Source organism: Doryrhamphus excisus, chromosome 2 (assembly GCF_030265055.1).
Source record: "Doryrhamphus excisus isolate RoL2022-K1 chromosome 2, RoL_Dexc_1.0, whole genome shotgun sequence".
Lineage (NCBI taxonomy): Eukaryota > Metazoa > Chordata > Actinopteri > Syngnathiformes > Syngnathidae > Doryrhamphus > Doryrhamphus excisus.
Window position 1 is genome coordinate 31,614,814 of NC_080467.1, and position 6,132 is coordinate 31,620,945.

General features: G+C 43.2%; 1 long non-coding RNA gene across 1 annotated transcript in view; it reads left to right on the forward strand.

The window, feature by feature from the left end:
- Positions 1-5,821, forward strand: part of LOC131119525 (uncharacterized) — a 73,187-nt gene extending 67,366 nt beyond the window's left edge. Inside the window, exon 8 of the long non-coding RNA XR_009126355.1 lies at positions 5,354-5,821. This is a non-coding gene — a long non-coding RNA (uncharacterized LOC131119525). The remainder of the gene's footprint in view (positions 1-5,353) is intronic.
- The last annotated feature ends 311 nt before the right edge of the window (positions 5,822-6,132 follow it).

Sequence of the window (6,132 nt, forward strand, 5' to 3'; positions counted from 1 at the left end):
ACAAGGGTGCTGGAGCCTATCCCATCTGTCTTGGGGCGAGAGGCTGGTCGCCAGCCAATCACAGGGCACATATAGACAAACAACCATTCACACTCACATTCATACCTATGGACAATTTGGAGTCGCTAATTAACCTAGCATGTTTTTGGAATGTGGGAGGAAACCCACGCATGCACGGGGAGAACATGCAAACTCCACACAGAGATGGCCGAGGGTGGAATTGAACTCTGGTCTCCTAGCTGTGAGGTCAAGGTGCCAAATGTGTAAATGTGCAAATATACCAGTGTACAGTGACAGTTATGATGTCATCACTACCAACAGCACTAAATTCATCACATAGCAACTTAACACCCAAAAGGTGCACCTGATACAAACATGTATCAGGTACTTACATCGATGGTTTCTTAGAGCTTTAGTGCGCCGAAATTCATATGTCCTTTTTTTTTTTTGGAGTACCGAACATCTGCGTCGCCATCACTCCATCACTTTTCTATGCCGTTTATTCTCATTCGGGTCGGGGAGGGGGGGGCGGGGTGCTGGAGCCAGTCCAGGGTGTACCCCGCCTCTCGCCCGAAAACAGCAACCCTCGTGAGGCTAAGCGGTAGAAAAATGAATGAATGAGTTCTCCTCCTATTTTGTGTGGAAGTGGTAACTTTTTGGCTTCTTATTTTGTCTTTCCCCACCCTCGGTTATCTCTGTGTGGAGTTTGCATGTTCTCCCCGTGCATGCGTGGGTTTTCTCCGGGTACTCCGGTTTCCTCCAACATTCCAAAAAAAACATGCTAGGTTAATTAGCGACTCCAAATTGTCCATAGGGATGAATGTGAGTGTGAATGGTTGTTTGTCTATATGTGCTCTGTGATTGGCTGGCTGGCCACCAGTCCAGGGTGTACCCCGCCTCTCGCCCGAAGACAGCTGGGATAGGCTCCAGCACCCCCTGCAACCCTGGTGAGGCTAAGCGGTAGAAAATGAATGCATAAATGAGTTCTCCTCCTATTTTGTGTGGAAGTGGTAACTTTTTGGCTTCTTATTTTGTCTTTCCCCACCCTCGGTTATCTCTGTGTGGAGTTTGCATGTTCTCCCCGTGCATGCGTGGGTTTTCTCCGGGTACTCCGGTTTCCTCCAACATTCCAAAAAAACATGCTAGGTTAATTAGCGACTCCAAATTGTCCATAGGGATGAATGTCGAAAATGAATGAATGTTTTTGGAATGTGGGAGGAAACCGGAGAACCCAAAGAAAACAAATAAAATATCGATCGCTGTCAAAAACACACTTTGATCTGGAGATTTAAGCATCGGAAGTAAAATAAACGAACAAATTTACATATGACTTACTTACATCGATGGTTTCTTAGAGCTTTAGTGCGGCGAAATTCATATGCATTTTTGCGGTGAAAGAAGAAAGCGCCTGTGTTGTGTGTTCCGCTTAGTTTCGTGTGTGCAAATGTACAGAATGCGGTGGGAATGTGTCATAACGCAACAGCACCAGCGTGATGGATGAGCAGGATGCGGCGACCAATCAATGAGCTGCTCTTGATCACGCTAACAGAAGACAGAATACGATATGAAAAGTATAAGCTGAAAAATGTAACTACTATGACAGTCTCTCCGTGGGAGCCAAAAGAGACACGGGAGTTTTTTTTTTTTCTTTCTTCCTCGCGTCGGCCACATCACAGCCGAGCAGCAAATGGCGCGCGACTGCCAGCTCTGGTGGCGGCGGCGTCTCTTCCGTCCTTTTTTTTTTTCGAGTACCGAACATCTGCGTCGCCCCCCACCACACCACCACCATCCTCCCGACGACCCTCCGCAGAACACGAGGCCTCGGCGAGGTCGTGGCCGAGCGGAGGCACGGCGCGTTTGAACTCTCGACTCATCTTCTGCACTGTGATGCTCCGCATGGAAAAAGTTTGCTTCTGTAGTCACAGCTTGTTACGCACACGTTTTTTGCAGACGTTCTGGCAAAAGGGAGCATCCATATTGCTTTAATCCGAAATGTTCCTCTGCAGCAGTGGAAAGATCAAATCTGAAATGGGGGGGGGGCTTTACTTTCTTTTTGGAACCAACGAGGAATTAATTTAGAAAGTGACTTAAATGCATTTCTAACGCACGTTCAATAGACAATATTCAAAAAAGAAATTTAAAAAATAATGTAAATTATAAAATAAATAAATGTTAAAAAATAAAGTAAAAATATAAAGGAATAAAAATTTTTAAAATTCTCTGGACAATTGTAGAAATAAATAATAAGGGGAATTTTCCTGGTGTGAGTGGTTGGAAAGACACCACTACCAATGTACTGCATCATGTCCTTGCAGATTGCTGTGGATGGAGTGTAGACGTTCTGGCAAAAGGCAGCATCCATATTGCTTTAATCCGAAATGTTCCTCTGCAGCAGTGGAAAGATCAAATCTGAAATGGTGGGGGGGGACCTTTACTTTCTTTTTGGAACCAACGAGGAATTAATTTAGAAAGTGATTTAAATGCATTTCTAACGTACGCTCAATAGACAATATTCAAAAAATAAATTAAAAAAATAAGGTAAATTATAAAATAAATACATTTTAAAAAATAAGGTAAAAATATAAAGGAATTAAAAATTTAAAAATTCTCTGGACAATAGGAGAAATAAATAATAAGGGGAATTTTCCTGGTGTGGGTGGTTGGAAAGACGCCACTGCCAATGTACTGCATCATGTCCTTGCAGATTGCTGTGGATGGAGTGTGGTGGATATTGTCATACTGTCACCACACCATTGTCATCTGCAGCGCCAGAGATGCCTTTTTAACAAGTTAAATATGGAACATTTACGAGAAACTGCTTAAATAAGAAGCTGATGCAATAAAACAAAGCAAAATCCATGGAAAAAAAAACAGAAGGATGGACGGTTATGCCTCTTTAACATTCCATCCATCACTTTTCTATGCCGTTTATTCTCATTCGGGTCGGGGGGTGGGGGGGTGCTGGAGCCAGTCCAGGGTGTACCCCGCCTCTCGCCCGAAAACAGCAACCCTTGTGAGGTTAAGCGGTAGAAAATGAATGAATGAATGAGTTCTCCTCCTATTTTGTGTGGAAGTGGTAACTTTTTGGCTTCTTATTTTGTCTTTCACCACCCTCGGCCATCTCTGTGTGGAGTTTGCATGTTCTCCCCGTGCATGCGTGGGTTTTCACCGGGTACTCCGGTTTCCTCCCACATTCCCAAAAAACATGCTAGGTTAATTAGCGACTCCAAATTGTCCATAGGTATGAATGTGAGTGTGAATGGTTGTTTGTCGATATGTGCCCTGTGATTGGCTGGCTGGCCACCAGTTTGGAGGTGGACCCCGCCTCTCGCCCGAAGACAGCTGGGATAGGCTCCAGCACCCCCTGCAACCCTCGTGAGGATAAGCGGTAGAAAATGAATGAATGAGTTCTCCTCCTATTTTGTGTGGAAGTGGTAACTTTTTGGCTTCTTATTTTGTCTTTCCCCACCCAAGGCCATCTCTGTGTGGAGTTTGCATGTTCTCCCCGTGCATGCGTGGGTTTTCTCCGGGTACTCCGGTTTCCTCCCACATTCCAAAAAACATGCTAGGTTAATTAGCGACTCCAAATTGTCCATAAGTATGAATGTGAGTGTGAATGGTTGTTTGTCTATATGTGCCCTGTGATTGGCTGGCTGGCCACCAGTCCGGGGTGTACCCCGCCTCTCGCCCGAAGACAGCTGGGATAGGCTCCAGCACCCCCGCAACCCTCGTGAGGCTAAGCGGTAGAAAATGAATGAATGAATGAGTTCTCCTCCTATTTTGTGTGGAAGTGGTAACTTTTTGGCTTCTTATTTTGTCTTTCCCCACCCTCGGCCATCTCGGTGATTTGATCCTGATGAATTATTCTTCCAAGTGAACGCCGGCTTCTGCAGACCAAATCCAAATGAAGGAATTTCCACTCCGATCTTTCCATCGCTCTGTGATAGTGGGGGCCGCTCGCTGAGTGGAAAGTTCACCTCATGCAAAGATAAGACTGGTTGAAGGGGGGACGGTTTTGGGGGGCTCAGCACAGCTGGAAGACATTACCAGGACTACCAGGCGTCCTCGTTGGAAAACCAAGTGCAAGAACCAGGAAAAATAACATTCAGATGTTATTAGTTATCAAAGACAACCCCCTCCTTCGTTGGACTCCTAGTTCGATCCCCTCATGACTAACTCATTGAAGTTGTTATATTTTATACGTTATGTTTTATATAATTGTACTTGTGTTGTTTAGCAGATTGTTTTTCATGCCATATAACATAGCTAGTCAGTTAGCAATTTACAGCTTACCATAGCAATTTTATTAGCTAGCAGGCTATATTAAATCAATTAGTCTCATTTTTTCTAAGTAGGCAACAGATAAATCTTAAAGTTGATCCTACTGAAGCACGTCGTTTTATTTTCCCAAACAACGTAGCTAGTCAGTTAGCAATTTACAGCTTACCATAGCAATTCTATATTTCGCTAGCAGGCTAACAGGCTATATTAAATCAATTAGTCTCATTAATCTTGAGTAGGCAACAAATAAATCTTAAAGTTGATCCTACTGAAGCACCGTAACTGACAAACGTCTTCATTTCTTCTGGTTTTATTTTCCCAAACAACCTAGCTAGTCAGTTAGCAATTCACAGCTTACCATACCAATTCTATAGTTAGCTAGCAGGCTATATTAAATCAATTAGTCTCATAAATCTTAAAGTTGATCCTACTGAAGCACCGTAGTTCAAGAACTAATCTGACAAACGTCTTAATTTCTTCTAGTTTTATTTTCCCAAACAACATAGCTAGTCAGTTAGCAATTTACAGCTTACCATGGCAATTCTATAGTTAGCGAGCAGGCTAGCAGGCTATATTAAATCAATTAGTCTCATTAATCTTGAGTAGGCAACAGATAAATCTTACAAATCTGACAAACGTCTTCATTTCTTCTCGTTTTATTTTCCCAAACAACATAGCTAGTCAGTTAGCAAAGTCAGTTAGCAATTCACAGCTTACCATAGGAATTCTATAGTTAGCTAGCAGGCAAGCAGGCTATATTAAATCAATTAGTCTCATTAATCTTGAGTAGGCAACAGATAAATCTTAAAGTTGATCCTACTGAAGCACCGTAGTTCACGAATTAATCTGACAAACGTCTTCATTTCTTCTTGTTTTATTTTCCCAAACAACATAGCTAGTCAGTTAGCAATTTACAGCTTACCATAGCAATTGTACAGTTAGCTAGCAAGCTATATTAAATCAATTAGTCTCATTTTTCCTGAGTAGGCAACAGATAAATCTTCAAGTTGTTCCTGTTGAAGCACCATGAACTAATCTGACATCTTCATTTCTTCTCGTTTTATTTTCTCAGGGTGAAAACTGTGACCAAAGACTAACAGCGTCGGCCATTTTTCATCTGTTTGCCTTGAAGTGAACTTGTCAAGGTCTTTCCCCGCTCCTTGTTTTTGACGCTGTAGTAGTTATTTCTCCAGATGTACCCACAAGACACCGGCAGAGGAAGCACACCAGCCCGACTTTGAAATGGCGAGGAAACCTGCGTGGGCGCAACAATTTATTTAGCGTCTTGTTCGCCGATGGTGTCGGCAGCTTCATTTACTCACAAGAGACGTCTTAAATGTGGCATGGGAAGGGGAAAAGCTCACTGTGGTTTCATGTGGCGAGACGTTCAAGTGCGGCGCAGAACTTTTGACGAGTTGTGTTCACTGCCACTTCCTGTCAGCGTCGTGTTATTTTCTTGTATTAAAATGCCCTTAATAACTTACCATTCATTTATACTCATAAGTAAACAAGGTTTTGGACCAATACAGTGAAGAATTAAAGAAGAATTATCAGTGGTGTTCATTTCACACAGCACACGTCACCGTTGATAAAGTGCCACAATGTGACTTTTACACAATACACTCGTTTGTCTGATTTCTCCATCTGGACGCGTCCACAAACCTGACAACAGTAAACTTTTATGGCAGAAAGGGGACACACGTTCTGGACGGGCCATGATGTTTCCTTGGGTGGGCTGGTGGCCTCCATCATCATCATCATCATCATCATGCATCTGGATCCCACTGCAGACATGGAGCGAAGACCAGACCGCAGTGGCTACTTTGACGTGTGCTGAAGCCCCTAATTGGG